The sequence below is a fragment of the Populus alba genome, chromosome 3, assembly GCF_005239225.2.
Source record: "Populus alba chromosome 3, ASM523922v2, whole genome shotgun sequence".
Taxonomy (NCBI): Eukaryota; Viridiplantae; Streptophyta; class Magnoliopsida; order Malpighiales; family Salicaceae; genus Populus; species Populus alba.
The window spans coordinates 1533365-1550274 of NC_133286.1; the positions used below are offsets into that span (position 1 = coordinate 1533365).

The window sequence follows — 16910 nt, forward strand, 5'->3', positions numbered from 1 at the left end:
AAGTTGGAATGACGAATTCAACACTGCAGATTACGAGATTTGACTTTGATTTGATTGACTTCAGATTACGAGATTTGACCGAAATAGCTTTTTGCATCAATCTTCCTTTATTTTATCTGTATTGCCTTAGATTTATCCAATAAAGGTATGGTGTTAGCTTTTTAATTCCACTAGAATCATTGATTTCGACCTTTAAGCTCACGTCTGGCAAAACATTGACTGAACGTCAAAATTCTTGCCAATTACCTTCAATTTACTCATTTTAACATCTTTCATCCAAAAGTTGGCCTCCAAAACATAAAACAAAGAATATCAATGGCATTTTATATATAAAATATAGGCAAAACATAGTGTAACATTATGGGTGAAACTATCGAATAATATGGTTGCATCAAACACCAAAGTCAGGAATATTATAAAAAGACTATTAAAAGCGAACAAAAACAAACCTTAGTAATTTAAAGACAAACATCAATGCAATCTACTTTAGGCATGACATTTAAGGGTGATAATATCTTTTCTTTTTAACATAAATCAGTCATACCATACAATACTCTATTGAACTAGTTTAGGGTTCCTAATGACCATATTACTAGGTGACAACTCCTTGAACTAGTCCTTCCCCAAAAAAATAAGATGTTAACCTTTGTTCCTTTTTCCATCAAGAAATTTTTAATTGGTCGCCGCACGAAGTTTGGGAGTCGATAAAATGATGACTCCGCAAGGGAATTTAGGACCTAGACTTGCTTGTCTTCTTATTGCTTAAAATGTTTTGTCGTGTTGTTCTTTTTTTTTTTGTGTTTATCAATTTTTATTTTATTTATTAGTTCTATTTTGCTTTCTTTTTAACTGTTTTAGAATGCGAAGTTATTCATGTTTATCATGCATATCCAACTCCCATGTGATTGTTGCTCAACAGTGGTTGACTATTTCAAACTAATATTATTCATGGCCTATTATATTAAAAGCTGCATGTAAAACCGCATCTTGACCTTTCAAGATGATCACTAAGCACGCGAAAGACCACTTTAAGATTAGATAACAAAACTACCTCGATCCATTTAATGACTAGAACCTACCCCTTTAGTTGTTAATCCCTATGTAATTTCATTGAGATAAGCTTAACATGTAAAGCATCCTTATTACAAGGCTTTCGAGTTAGACATAAATGGTCGCTATTCGTGAGATATAACAACTCCTTAAGTATGGATCAAGTCTAAATCCTTGCAAATGACTAAGGGAAGACTTCCCTAGACTGGATGTAGTGAGATTCTGCTACTCAAAGACATTCAATGCATAATAAATTGACACCAACCGATTGTTCTCGCTCACCAAGTATCAAGTAGACGAGATGGAATTTGCCATGAAATATGGAAGGATTTTGCACCTTCTAAAAGTATCATGTTACCATCAGCATTAAAAAGCTCTGATCCATTTTTAGGATCTCGATTACTGTCTTTTCACATTTTGAATATCAATAAGACAAATCTAACATTAAAGAATACAGTGGTGTTGACTGAATTCCCCAAGGATGCCCCTAAAGTATATACTTTCGCCAGAAAAATCGATGACACTATGGATGAGCTTGCTAACCTGTTGGAGATCCCTCAGTTAAACTCGTATAGAGCTAATACAGTTAAACTCTGGGGGTTTGAGATGGAAACGACTAGAAGAGCTGCTGATTGTCAAGAAAGCTAATCTGGGTGCTAAAATAGTTAAATAAAGAATATTGGTCTTGGGAGTATTTGGGTTAGTTTTGTGTCCTTCTACTACGGGAATTATCAGTCTGGAAGCTATTAATTTGTTTATAGAGTATGAAAAGATCAAGATCAACCTCTTTGCTGTGATTTTGGCCGAAACCTTTATATCTCTTAATCATTGCAAGAGAATTGGTAAAGTTTCAACGAGATGTTGTGTCTCATTATTGTTTATCTTATTAGTAAGCCATATAGAAACTAAGATGCCAGTATTCAAAAAATTTTGGTGGTTCAACCAAAAGTCACTCGAGCTGTTCATATCAAACGAGTGGGAGAATTTTTTTAAAGATGATTGGAAGGTAAAATTGTAAAGATTTTCATTAAGCATTTTCAATTGGAGCGCTCCTTGGATGAGGAATATGAAAAACCTAATGAGTTGTGGGAAAAAGCCTTAGGTACGATTAATTGGAGTAATAGGGTACGTCAGTTACGCACTCGCTCTACTTGTAATTTGTTGGGGTCTAAAACAGAGCCGCTGTGCAGCCGCTAGAAAGCATTGGGTAGGATTGGAAATCTTTGTTTCTAATAAAAAAAAAAAGGAAAATAGAGCAAGAAATCCCATGGTTAGCAAAAAATATCCAAAATGGTGTTGTCGCGGTGTGCGTTGTGATGTCGTCGTCGGCGATGAGGTTATCATGCCTCTTAATTAGGTGTGTGGTGTTGGAAACCTTTTTTTGGATTTAATCATAAAATTATGATTAATATTCAAGAGTCGCCACCTAATATTATGGTCACTATGAACTTATGGTGTGTGAAAGTCTAGGTTAAGGACTGGTTGTGTAAAGAAAAGACACATCACCCCTAGTGCACCCTATCTAAGGTAAGTTGCATTGTTGTTTGATTGTTTTTCTAGCTCAGGCTTTTATTTTTTGGACTCATCTACGGTTCAAGATAGATTTCTTTTCATGAAAGAGTCATTACCTTATCGGGTTAAATCCTAACTGTTCTAAAGTCTGAACATTAACATCGCATTTTCTACACCTTGTATCTTTAATACCTAAGGGTGTATCCTATCTTCTAGTTTTACACCCTACGAGTCATTAAAGTCTACATTTAAACCCTAAAAAAAATTGTAAAAGGGTTTTTGATATTTTGGTCAAACTTTAATGGATAATTATAAACTGATTACAATATCCATTTTGCATTTTAAAACATGAGAAAGATGCAAATTTTGATTTTATGAAGATATGCTTGGAACAATTTTAGGATTTGACCATCATGCATGAAAACAAAACAAAAAATTTAAATAGAAATTAATTTAAAAATTTTTGAAGATTTTGTTTAAAATTTTTTGAAAAACTTTTAGAAAATGTACTGAGAAAACCAGATATTAAGTAAAACTGGTAGAAAAACATGCAAGAAAATCATAATTTTTTTAAAAAAGATTTTTTTTTTTTAAGAAATGTATATATTAATATTATATTATATTAATTAAATAGTATTAAAATATATGGGCTGGGCCGAGCCCAGGAAACTTGGGTTGGGCTGATCTTAGCCCAACAGATCTTTTTTCCTTCTTTTTTAGGCCGGGTCGATTCCGACCCATATAGTTGGGTTTGGCCAGAACTGGCCCAGCCCAACGTCCACTGCATGAATAGTGGGCATGAGTTATAATTCACACCCGTTGTTCATGCATGAATAGTTGATGTGAATTGTAATTCACGTCTACGTTTCATGTTGTGAACAGAGATAGTGAAAGAGGAGGAGGAGGAGAAGAAAGGGAATATGAGAAAGCTAATTGGTGCAGTGGCAGTCTGATCTTGGAGGATGATGTACGGCTGGTGGCGGTGTTGATGGAGAGTTTGGCTGCCGGAGTTGTTGATTCTCACATTGGCGAAGATGTTGCTACCATGGTCGTGAAAATAAGAAAAAACCAAAACATAGGGGAACATTGGTTAACCAACCCTCCATCATCATCATTTTCGTCTTCAAACCGCGACTCCAGTTATGTTATTACCTTGCTTTTTGCAACTTTCACTTCTCAATACACAGTGCAAAGGTAATTATAATTACATTCACACTATACAGCACACATGCGTGAATAATTCATGCATGCATGCATGCTGCTTTGCCCAGCCGGGTCACTAGTTTGGGCCAGTAACTAGGTTTGGTCGACTGGGTCTAGCCTAATTTTTAAGAAATAAAACGTAAAAAAAAAAGTTTCCTTTCTTTTAAATCTAATTTTCACATATTTATTTACTAACGTCAGAGTTAGGAATACTGTTTTTTTTTTGTTACGCAATATTTACTAACGTCAAAGTTGGAAATATTCATAGGCGAATATTCACCGACACCAGAGTTAGGATATTATAGGAAGACCATAAAACCAAAACAAAAACAAATCTTTAGCAATTTAAGACAAAGCCACCAATGCAACCTACCTCAAGCAGGACATTTAAGGGGTGATAATATCTTATCTTTTATGTAATCAGTCTCATATCATAGAATCTTTGTTGACCAGTTAAGGTTTCTAGTTACCATAATAGTAGGTGGTGACTCCTTGAATTAGACCTTCCCCCCAAAGAACAAAATACCAGATATATGTTCTTTTTTCCATCAAGAAATTTTTAATTGGTCACCGCGATGTTCAGGTGTGACATCGACGATATTTGTTTAAAGCCTCTCAATGTGATGTGTGTGCAACTTGTTGGAGCATCTATCTCCAAAGAAATGACTGATCTCTGTAAATGCATCCCATATCCCCTTTAACAATAAATCACGATAAGTCAATAGAATAAGTGTTTATATAAACATGTGGCAATCATAGCTCTTTATTCCATATAATCTGCATTCCCCTTTAGCAATAAATTAACTAACCTTGATATGTTTAACACACATGTCTATCGGAAAAACACAGACTCTTAAGCCATTAGTAGACTAGGAGTTGCAAATTCTTCTCTAAGGTGAAGCTTGCTTTAGGCTTTGCAACCCGTAACCTATCAAAAACCAACTCTGTTTTTTTACGGTGATAAAACAACGTTATATCCATTGTAGCCTTAATGTTGTCCTTTGTCTTCCCCTTTACATTCATATTTGTGTTGAAAATGTTCTCAAACACGTTACTTTCTATGTGCATGATATCATGGTTATGGTTGGTCTTCTGATAAGGGAGTTCCTAGAAAATACTTCGCTTTACCAAGTTGTAGGTCAAACCAAAATCAAGAAACTTCTTCTTACAAGATTGGAAACCAAACACAATGTCACCGTACTCTAACACCATGTCATGCAATTCTTCACCATAAAAACACGGGGGTGTAACATCTTTTTCAACTTTACTAACAAAAAAGTCTTTTTTTTGTTTCTGTACCTATGATCTGTTGGCAAGAAACACTGGTGGTGGTAAAAAAAAAGACGTTTTAGCCCTGTTTATTAGCATTAATGCCTTGTTTTCCATGCAATATGGACATGCTATTTTTCCATGCGTGCTCCAACCAGAAATCATTCCATAAGCTGAAAAATCATTGATAGTCCAAATCAAAGCTGCCCTCATACAAAAATTTTGCTTTCTCGATACATCATAAGTCAAAGCCCTGGAGGACCAAAACTGCATCAACTCATCAATCAACGATTGAAGATAAACATCTATATTTTGGCCTGGACTAATAAGACCGGGTATTACCATAGATAAAAAACATGAACTCTATCCTTATACACATCCCCAATGGAGTAACAAATGACCCGAATGGATTGAATCTATTTGTACACAACTCAAGATGCATATTACTTGATTGAGCTGAAAAGTAAGGATGCACACTGTTAAAGTGTTTCCATGCTTCGTTGTTAGAAGGATGCACCGTCACTCCATCCACCGCATCATGTGATTGGTGTTATATCACGTGCTCAGTAGTCTTTGATGGCATGAATAAACTTTGCAATCTAGGTGTGATTGAGAAGTATCTAAGTTTTTTATAGGCTACAAAAGTCTTTTGTATGTCAGTTCTGGGTTTGTAACGAGAATACCCACATGTCATGCACTCGGTCATCTCAATATTTTCAAGTTAGTACAACATGCAAAAGTTTGGATACATGTTAATTTTCTAGTATCCTAAACCAAGGGGTTTCACCATGAATTTAGCAACATATAAGTTCTCTTTTAACCTATTTTCTTAACGTAAAATGCTTCTCGCCCATTCGACAATTCTGTCATAACCGGCCTCACTCAACCTATAATCCGACTTGATGGTTAACACATGTGCAATGACCGATAATTACTGTGATTTGTGCAACCATCTTATAATGGTTCATCATAATTTTTTAAAAGATAAAAAAACATGGTTGCATCTGCATTAAGTTCTTCTTCTATGATTAAACACTGACTGACATTACCTTGATTCATTCTCATTGCATCCATAACCATATTCATGTAAGGATTATTGTTGTCATTTACAACTCCATGCACGTTGCTAGCATTAGAATTACAACTCCATGCACGTTGACCCAACCATCCTCTTAGTTTTTTTTAATTAATATGCTTTACGAATTTTTTTTTCCTTAGCTTCACTTGCAAGTATATTAAGGTAAGATTTTTCTTTTTTCTTATTTTTTTCATGATTTTTTTCACTATATTTGTTTTTTATTTAATTTTAATTGATTTTGTTCATAATAATTGTATAAATGTTGTTGTGAGATTTTTTTTTCATATGAGATCAATTTTTAGTTGATTTATTTATAGGATTTTTAAATTTTTAGCAATTGCAACTTCATTTTTTTCATATGAATTTTTTAGTTTGAATTAATTTTTTTGTTTTATTTATTTGTTGCAAAATTTGTTTGAGTTGATTTTCTTATTCTTTTTTCCAAGCATTTTGAGTATATATTATACAATGTTGATTTATGTTAATTTAGTTATTTTTATAATTTTATAAAATGAATTTTTTGTAAAATGTTTTAAAATAATTACCGACGGATTTACCGTCGGTAAATCCGTTTGGTAAATCCATCGGTAATAAAAAAAAATTTACCGACGCGTCTGTTCCGCCAGTAAATCCGTCGGTAATATTATTACCGACAGATTTACCGACGGATAAAAAATTACCAACAAAAGATTCACCGACGGAAATTTTCCGTCGGTGATTTTCGTCGGTAAATTAATTACCGATGGAATATGTGTCTTACACCGACGGAAAAATTCCGTCGATAAAAACTGTTAAATCTTGTAGTGTAGGATGAATCTCGGAAACATCTATAAATGATTATCCATGACTTCTATTGAACTTTTATAAAATAATAATGACAAGGTTATACTTAGATTAACCTGCATCAAAGTCATTAAAATTATTCAAAAGCTTATGATGATCTAGGAGTTGAATTATATATTCTTTGAACCTTATTTTTTTTAATTAAACCATTTTTTAATAAAATTATGAAATCAAGTGATACAATATTAAGTATGTAAAGAATCGAAAATAATTAAGAATAATCAAATATGATATGGTACATGAAAACAAAATATATTATGTTTTTTTTAAAACAACTATCATGTTTAAGATATCACTCCCAGGATAGAGACTTTCTAAATTCAGTCTAAATCAAATTGGTACCAATTAAAAAAAAGATTGCTATAAAAACTATATAAATTCTAGTTGAGTATTGTTTATAAGCACGGGATTTATTAGTATTTGTTCAAACATAATAAAAACTATATGAATAAATATAATTATAAAGACAACAATAAAACGAGATTATTTTAATATAGTTAATTTACTAAACAACTTAATATTCAATAACTCAATCCTCTTAAATGGCATATATATATATATAAACCTTCTCTCTCTACTAACAGAGAGAGAGAGAGAGAGCAAAAACATATTTTTCACTGCGATGGTGCGAGAATCTATCGCATCCTTCCCATGATCGAACGAAATAGAGCACAGGCCTCGATGATCGACCATATGATATAAACTTGTTGGAATGTATCATATAGTTTGTACGAGAAAACTATTAAATGATTCAAAATCGAAGCTCTATTTATTGATAAGATGTACGTAGAAAGAAATGCCAGACGAGACCGATAGACCTTCAAAAGATCTATACGACTCATAAAATAATTGAAAATCTTATTATTTTCTTTCTTGTAGAGATATTGTGCGAACAAGGGAGAGAACGCTCGATGGTCTCTGCAGCCCCACTTGAAGCAGAAAGGTTTGACTTTTCTTTCTTTCAATATATGGTGCCTGGACCCCTCAAAGAACGTTACCCACTTATTCAAGAAAAAAACAAAGTTGTGAGACGAGAGATTCTTTCTTTCAAAAATATATGGTGCGTGGACCCTCGAAAAAAACATTAGCATTTATTCAAGAAAAAAAAAAGTTGTGAGACAAGAGAGACTATAATTATATATATATATATATATATATATATATATATATATATATATATATATAAGTAAAATGGCGTGGTGAAAGCATTATAGCTTTTATTATAAAATAATATGAATTATTACAGTGTTTTTTCTTTCTTTCTTTTACTAGAATATATGATTTTTTTTTTTTTTTTTTTTTTTCTTTTTTTTTGTTTATGCTTTTTTTTTAATTTTATTTTTTAATATTGAGATTATTGAGAATTTAGCTTCATAATTTTATTTTTCTCATTTTGTCTTTCTATGAGTTTAGCGTGGTTTCCGAGTTTGTCAAAATAACTCAGGTTGTTCCGATTTATGAATTTAATGGGTTTTTTTAAATTGAACTTGATTTTTATAGTCTATTTTGTTTTCATATTGTTAAAAAAAATAGTTTTAGAGAAAAAACATATTATTAAACTTCATGAAGTAACAAAAATTAAAGATGTGAGGATAAATCATTGTTCAACCAATATCTATTGCATTGCGGATTACAATAGTAATCCACAATATTTTGCTTTCTTTTTTCTTCTTTTTTTTTAATTTTTGTTATGATTTTTTTTATCAAATTTTTTTGTTTTGTCGTTTTCATCTTTTTAAATTGAATTTGTTGAGAATTTAGCTTCGTAATTTGCTTCTTTTTAGTTTGTCTTTTTATGAGATTAGTGTGGTTTACGAGTTTGTCAAGGTAATTTAGGTTGCCCTGGTTTACGAGTTTGGTGGGTTATCTTCTTTTTTTCTCTTTTTTAATTGAACTTGACTTTTTTAGTCTATTTTTTTCTCATATAATTAAAATATATAGTTTTAGAGAAATATCATGTTATTAGACATTATAAAATAACAAAAATTAAAGGGTGTGAGGAAACCACTGTTCACCCACACACATTGCACTATGAATGACAGTAGTAATCTATAGTGTTTTTCTTTCTTTCTTTTTTTCTTTTTGTTTTTGAGTTTTTGTTATGGTTTTATTTTTTAAAATTTGTTTTTATCGATTTTATCTTTTGATATTGGGATGATTAAGAATTTGGCTTCATAATTTGTTTCTTTTTATTTTACCTTTTTATAAGGTTAGTATAGCTTGCGGATTTGCCAAGGTAACCCGGGTTGCCTTAATTCATGAGTTTGGTGGAGTATCTTTTTTTTTTAATTGAATTTGATTTTTTTATCATCTATTTTATTCCCATATAGTTAAAAAGTAGTTTCAGAAAAAAAAAATTATATTATTAAATTTTATAAAGTCTATAAACCTATTTACAAGTTTGTTTGGTTGACTTGGTTCACGAGTCTGGCATGTTGAACTTTTTTAAATTAGTTATTTTTTTTTTCATCCTTAGATGTTGGTGAAAGAATAAAGAAAATATTGTAGAAAAATGACTCAACCCTTTAAGGTTGGATTCTGTGTATTTATAGTCATTATACAAAGCCATGCAAATCTGCAATTAGTTATACAATAGCATATCACTTGCCTAATTTATAGCCTAGACGTTAGCTAAGAGATACATTCAAATGCATAAATTATAGCTATACAATCTTTCAATATCTTGTATCCTATCAGTTGGGTTAATTGAGAATTAAATTTCATATTTGGTTTTGTTTTGCCTTTTATGAGGTTATCGTGATATAAAAAAAAAACACATTTTTATTGGGTTAGTGTTTGATTTCACAATCATTTATTTTTGTTATCATATAGTTAAATAAAAAATAGTTTTGAAAAAAAATATTATAATCCTGGTGAAGTCCATAACCCAATTCACAAGTTTGACGTACTAGTTTAGCTTAAGATTATCCAACTTGCTTTCAAACCTCTCTTAAACATTCGTTATCAATTATACACACACACACATACACACACATTAATTTATGAAAATTACAACCCGGCAATAAAAACTTACAAAAATTAAAATGAACCCGTTAAACAAGCCATTCTTTATTTCATCACAACACACCTAAGTCAATAATTCAACATAAGTTTCAACAATTTACAAACAAATACAATTTTACAAAATTAAAACAAACCATAACAAATACAAAATTATAAATTCATACTACAAGTTTGTTTGAGAAGAAAAAACAATAAAACAAGTAAATACCCAAACAAAATACATATACTAAAAAACTTTCAATAATAAAATTAACGTTTTAGAATTATGTTAAAATTATATATATATATAGATTTACTTACTAAAAATAAAAATAAAAAAATTCATAATAAATCAGAACACGGATGATATGACTAAAAAAGTTAAAGAAGGATGAGTTGTGTTGAGATGAAGGTGGAGTTTTTTTTTTTTTTAGGGGGCCTAGTTGTTTGTAGTAGTGGAGTTTGTTTAGATGCAAGGGGAAGAAGAAGGAGAAATAGGGGAGGGGGGGTCGATATTCAAGACATATATTAAATATTATCGATGGAATTGCTGACAAAATGATTATATTTGTAACTCTGTCAACGATTCTATCTGTGTATTAAACACGTCATTGTATGAATATCCCGGTTTGAATCCCATTATAATTTCATCGGTAAAATCGTTTACAAAAACTTCCACGTCATCACACTGCTTTGTTTTTTTAATTTTCTATATTTCATCTATGATTCCTTCGATATATATTGATGGAATGTTTTTGTTAGTATATACCAATAGTTTTAGCAAGGAAAAAATTTGGTTGGTAAATATCATCGCAAAAGACTAAAATATAAAAACCATCAGCAATTCCATTTATATTTGTTCAATTTCTGATAGTGTTAGTTTAGTCTCTTCATGAGTGTCAATATATTTGTATTTTAACTAATTAATTTTTCTCATTTATTAAAAATTTTAACACATGCTGGGTCTCTCTTGCAACGTAGTATGCGGATAAGAAAAGACAAATGTAGACCTTTGATAGCGAGTTGAAAAAAGACAAAATATGAATTTTTAAAAACTAAATACTTTGAATTACAACTTTTTTAATTTAGATTTATTGTAAAAAAATTTTATTTAAACTAATTAAAATTCCATGTGATCTTCAATATTTTTAGGTACGTAAGATATAAAAGAAGTAAAAAAAAAATCTTTTATACTTAGATTAACCTGCATCAAAGTCATTAAAATTATTCAAAAGCTTATGAAGATATAGGAGTTGAATTATATATTCTTTGAACCCTTATTGTTTTTCAATTAAACCATTTTTAATAAAATTATGAAATCAAGTGATACAATATTATTTATGTTATGAATAAAAAATAATTAAGAATTTAAATATGATATGGCACGTGAAAATAAAATATATCATGTTTTTGTTTTAAAAACTATCATGTTTAGATATCACTCCTAGGATAGAGACTTTCTAAATTCAGTCTCAATCAAATTGATACCAAATTAAAAAAAGATTACTATAAAAACTATATAAAATTCTAGTTGAGTATTGTTTATAAGTACGGGATTTATTAATATTTTGTTCAAACATAATAAAAACTATATGAATAAATATAATTATAAAGACAACGATAACATAATAATATAGTTTATTTACTAAACAACTTATTATTAAATAACTCAAATCTTTTTAAATGGCAGGATATATATATATATAAACCTTCTATCTCTACCAACAGACAGAGAGAGCAAAAAACATATTTTTCACTGCGATGGTGCCAAGATCTATCGCATCCTTCCCATGATCGAACGAGATAGAGCACAGGCCTCGATGATCGACCATATGATATAAACTTGTTGGAATATATTATATAGTTTGTACGAGAAAACTATTAAATGATTCAAAATCGAAGCTCTATTTATTGAAAAGATGTGCGTAGAAAGAAATGCCAGACGAGACCGATAGACCTTTGAAAGATCTATATATCTCATAAAAGATTGAAGATTTTATTATTTTATTTCTTGTAGATATATAGTGCGAAACAAGGGAGAGAACGCTCGATGATCTGTGCAGCCCCACATGGACCCTCTAAGAACATGAGCAGTACTTATTCTAGAAAAACAAAGAAAGTTGTGAGACAAGAGAGATTCTTTCTTTCAATATATGGTGCATGGACCCTCAAAAAAACATTAGCACTTATTCAAGAAAAACAAAGAAAGTTGCGAGACAAGAGAGACTATAATTATTATAAGTCACGATACAGTGTTTCTTTATATTGTTTTTTTCCTTGATTATATGATTTTTTTTCTTTTTTGTTTTTATTTTCTTATTATTTTTTCTCAAAAATATTTTTTTATTTTATTTTTAATATTGAGATGGTTGAGAATTTAGCTTCGTAATTTTATTTTTTTATTTTTTTTTCTATAAGGTTAGCTTGGTTTGCCAGTGAGAGACTATAATTATTATAAGTCACGATACAGTGTTTCTTTATATTGTTTTTTTCCTTGATTATATGATTTTTTTTCTTTTTTGTTTTTATTTTCTTATTATTTTTTTTCAAAAATATTTTTTATTTTATTTTTAATATTGAGATTGTTGAGAATTTAGCTTTGTAATTTTATTTTTTTATTTTGTTTTTCTATAAGGTTAGCTTGGTTTGCCGGTTTGTAGAAGTAACTCAAGTTGTCCTGGTTTATGGATTTGATAGGGTTTTTTAATTGAATTTGATTTTTTTATAGTCTATTTTTTTCTCATATTGTTAAAAAAAATTAGTTTTAGAGAAAAAAACATATTATTAAACATCATGAAGTAACCAAAATTAAAGGAAATAAGGAAAACCACTATTCACCCAATTGCATTGTGGATTATAATACTAATCCACAATGTTTTTTTTTTTTTTTTTGAATTTTTGTTATTATTTTTTTTCTCAAATCTATTTTTGTCGATTTAATCTTTTCAAATTGAGATTGTTCAAAATTTAACTCCATAATTTGCTTCATTTTAATTTGTCTTTATATGAGGTTAGTGTGGTTTACGGGTTTGTTAATGTAACCTGAGTTGCCCTGATTTATGAATTTTGTAGGTTGCCTATTTTTTCTTTTTTTAATTGAACTTAACTTTTTTATAGTCTATTTTTTTCTTCATATAATTAAAAAAATAATTTTAAAGAAAAGTTATGTTATTAAACATTATAAAGTAACAAAAAATTAAAAGGTGTGAGTAAACCATTGTTCACCCACACACATTGCACTGTGAATGACAATAGTAATCTATATTGTTTTGCTTTCTTTCTTTTTTCTTTTTGTTTTCAAGTTTTTGTTATGGTTTTTTTTTTAATTTGTTTTTATCGATTTCATCTTTTAATATTGAGATGGTTAAGAACTTAACTTCATAATTTATTTCCTTTTATTTTAACTTTCTATAAGGTTAGCATGGTTTGCAAGTATGATAGGGTAACCTAGGTTGCCTTGGTTTATGAATTTGATGGGGTGTTTTTTTTTTTTTTAATTGAACTTGACTTTTTTATTGTCTATTTTTTTCTCACATAGTTAAAAAAAAATAGCTTCAGAAAAATTTATATTATTAAACTTTATAAAGTCCAAGACTTATTCACAAGTCTGGCTAGTTGATCTAGTTGACTTGGTTCGCGGGTCTGGTAAGTTTAACTTTTTTTAATTAGTGTTTTTTTTATCTTTAGATGTTGGGTTAATTAAGAATTCAATTTCATATTTGGTTTGTTTCACCTTTTATAAGGTTATCACAATTTTGTTTTTTAAAAAAATCTTAGTATTGGGTTGGTGTTTAATTTTGCAATCATCTATTGTTGTTATCATATAGTTAAATAAAAAAATAATTTTAAAAAAATATATATAATCTTAGTGGAGTCTATAACCCAGTTCACAAGTTTGGTATACTAGCCTGGCTTACTTGATTCACAGGTTTGACAAGTTTACTCACTATTAGGATATGTTTTTTTTGTTTTTGGTCATTTAATTGTTATTTTTTTTTTATTTCATCATTTAATATTGGATTGGTTGAAAAACATACTGCATTATTGATTTTTTTTGCTTTCTAGGGATAATTGTCTCAAATAAATGTCTATTTTTAAGTTGATGCTTAATCTTGTGAGGATTTATTTTTATCATATAATTAAATTAAAAAGTTTATAAAAAAAATTATTAAACCCAGTAAAGCCCATGATATGGTTCGCTTGGGGAGTGAGGTTGATCCAATCCGTCATTGTCTCAGTATTTTTAAAAAATTATCATTTTGAAGTTTTTTTAAAAGCTAAGTCATGTTTTTATTGATCATCAAGGTTGCACATGGACTTATGAAATTAATTGATTTAAGTCGAGTTAGTTCTTGCATGGTTTCATTAAAAACTTGAGTTAGGTAAGAAGTAGAGTCAGGAGGTTTTAGAATTAACTCACTTCGTCAGGTTTAATAACATTGTTAAAAAATTCTTTATGCTCTTAATATTTTTTATATTTAAAAAAAAATAATCAAATTCACGGCGAAGTGCGGACCAATATTATAGTGAATATAGCTTTAACAGGTTGATTTAATAAATCATTAGTTTATAATTCAACTTGAGATTTATTTTAAATTGGATTGAAAATTAATTTAATTAAACTTAGTTGTCACTTATTAATCTTGAATAAGACTAGATTACTTGATTTCAAATATTTTTAAAAAGAATTTTTATCTAAAATAATATTTTATTATTCTGAGAAACCAAAACAATATTTTTTTCATTTAAGAAAAACAAAATGATATTATCTTGAATTTCACCCAAAAAACTTATGACTTGAGCTTTAAACTAGTTAGATCTCAAACTAAGTCTAGTATCGATGATTTAAATTATAGATTTGTCAAAGTTATATCATATTGTACAAGATAACAATTATTCAAACTATTTTATACATTCGAAAGCATACAGATTGAATCATAAATAAATAAATAATTGATTGAATATGAAAGCTTGGACTGTCCATCTCATCGGTGTATAAATATTGAATCATAAATAAATAAATAAATAAATAATTGATTGAATATGAAAGCTTGGACTGTCCATCTCATCGGTGTATAAATATTGAATCATAAATAAAAGCTTGGATTGAATATGAAAGCTTGGACTACTGTCCATCTCATCGGTATATAAAATATATAAGCATCATGCTATGGTGCAGCATGGACTCATTCTTTTTGACGTCTAAGTAGAGAGGAGTTATTGGGGTTTTCTCTTTCTTTCTTTCTCTGTTTGAGATTGGAAAAGTAGGGCTTTATCGTCTCCGTTTTCAACATCACATGAATGAGGTGGTCCATGATCGTCCCTTTTGTTCGGTGATTTTTTTCAAGGATGATTGTACCCTTTATTAGCTTTATATATATATATATATATAGTACGGCTAACTTTATTAAGTATCTTCTTTGAAAATCAAGATGATGCATGGTTTTGTAAGAGAAAGCTTGTAGATAATAATTAAAAAGCAAAATAAAAAAGAGATATAATTAAGGTAGGCAAAAGATGAATATGTCGTCAGATATTAATCAAATATATATTTTTTAATTTTTTTAAATTGATTCGAATTAACCTGGATCAATTGGTATAATCCAAAACCTAGCTTCTAGACCGGTCAACCCCGGATTGGGTCTATAACTAAGCTGATAAGTAACTGTACTTACCACATAAGTGATAAGTACCTTTTTGCAACTGTCTTTGCCCGCACGACCATTTTTATAAGGGAAAAAACGAAAGAAAGAGAAACCCATGACGTTTATTTGCTCAGCAAGAAACAAAACATGAAGCAGAATTGGACCGATCAACAGATTTCTCTGCCGGCTGTCACCTTGCAGAGATTACAATAAACAAGAAACATAAGAAAAACAAGAGGTTTAATTGACTTATAAAATTTATGTTTGTGGGCTCTGATGTAGTGTTTTTTGTTCAATTGTTGAGAGAATTTCATGAAACCAATGGAAAATCAAAACAATAAGAGTATATTTTGACTGGTAATAAAACATGTAAGAAAAAACAAAAGAATCTGTGTAAAAAATACACCTGTTTATTTTCTATCGTGTCTGTGTTCGTTAACCATGTTATAACCAATTTCTTTTTAATTTATAATTAAGAAAAAGCATGAAACATTTCTTGTAATTAAGGATATATTATATATATTTGGTTACAAGTAAAATCATGCAAGGAAGAATCACTCTTTCTACTCACATGATTCTAAGTTCTAGGATAGACATTTTAAGAAACAGCTAGCATCAAACACCCCCAAGCTAGCCCTCCTTCCCAGGAGAAAAAAAGAAAAAACAAGCAAGAAAGAAAGAACTGATACTAGAAGAGTAAGATAGAAGATAAAGCTACATCGATCCAACACCTGTATTTTATGCGTGGAGTAGCTTCTTCTTCTTCTTCTTCTTCTTCTTCTTCTTCTTCACAGAGGAGGAGTCCAAATCTCTTCGCCGAATAACTTGATTTTTTTCCGAGCTTGAATTCCCAATTCCAGATCCTCAGCTCCCTTCGTGTCCACCACGGAGAAGGTGACTTCATCACCTACTTTGAGACTTCTTGTTTTGGCGAACTCTATCCAACCTGAAGACAGGACTGGTTTAGGGTAGCGGTCAGTTTTTCTTGTACAGCATCGGAACCTCCACCTCTTGCCATGGATGTCAGTGACACCAAAGTCTTTAGAGTGTTCTCCTTCTGGGATTTGGAAAGCGTGGAGCCTTTTCATCGGAACTGCCATTCTATACTCAATGTCTGTTTTTGAGAGTTTCTTTTTGAATAGGTGTTTTGGCATGTTGACAGATATGGGAGATTCTAACTGTATCTAAGAGGGAAACTAATTTAGTAGCTGATAAAAGTGCAGCGAGCATCATTCTCTCCAGTACTGTATTTATAATTAAACGAATAACAATAATCGATTGTGGGTCCGTTTCACTTTAATTAAATG

At 30.0% G+C, this 16910-nt stretch overlaps 1 pseudogene; it reads left to right on the forward strand.

Annotated features, from left to right (window-relative positions):
- The window catches only part of LOC140955398 (uncharacterized), a 99347-nt pseudogene that overhangs the window by 1219 nt on the left and 81218 nt on the right, over positions 1-16910 (forward strand).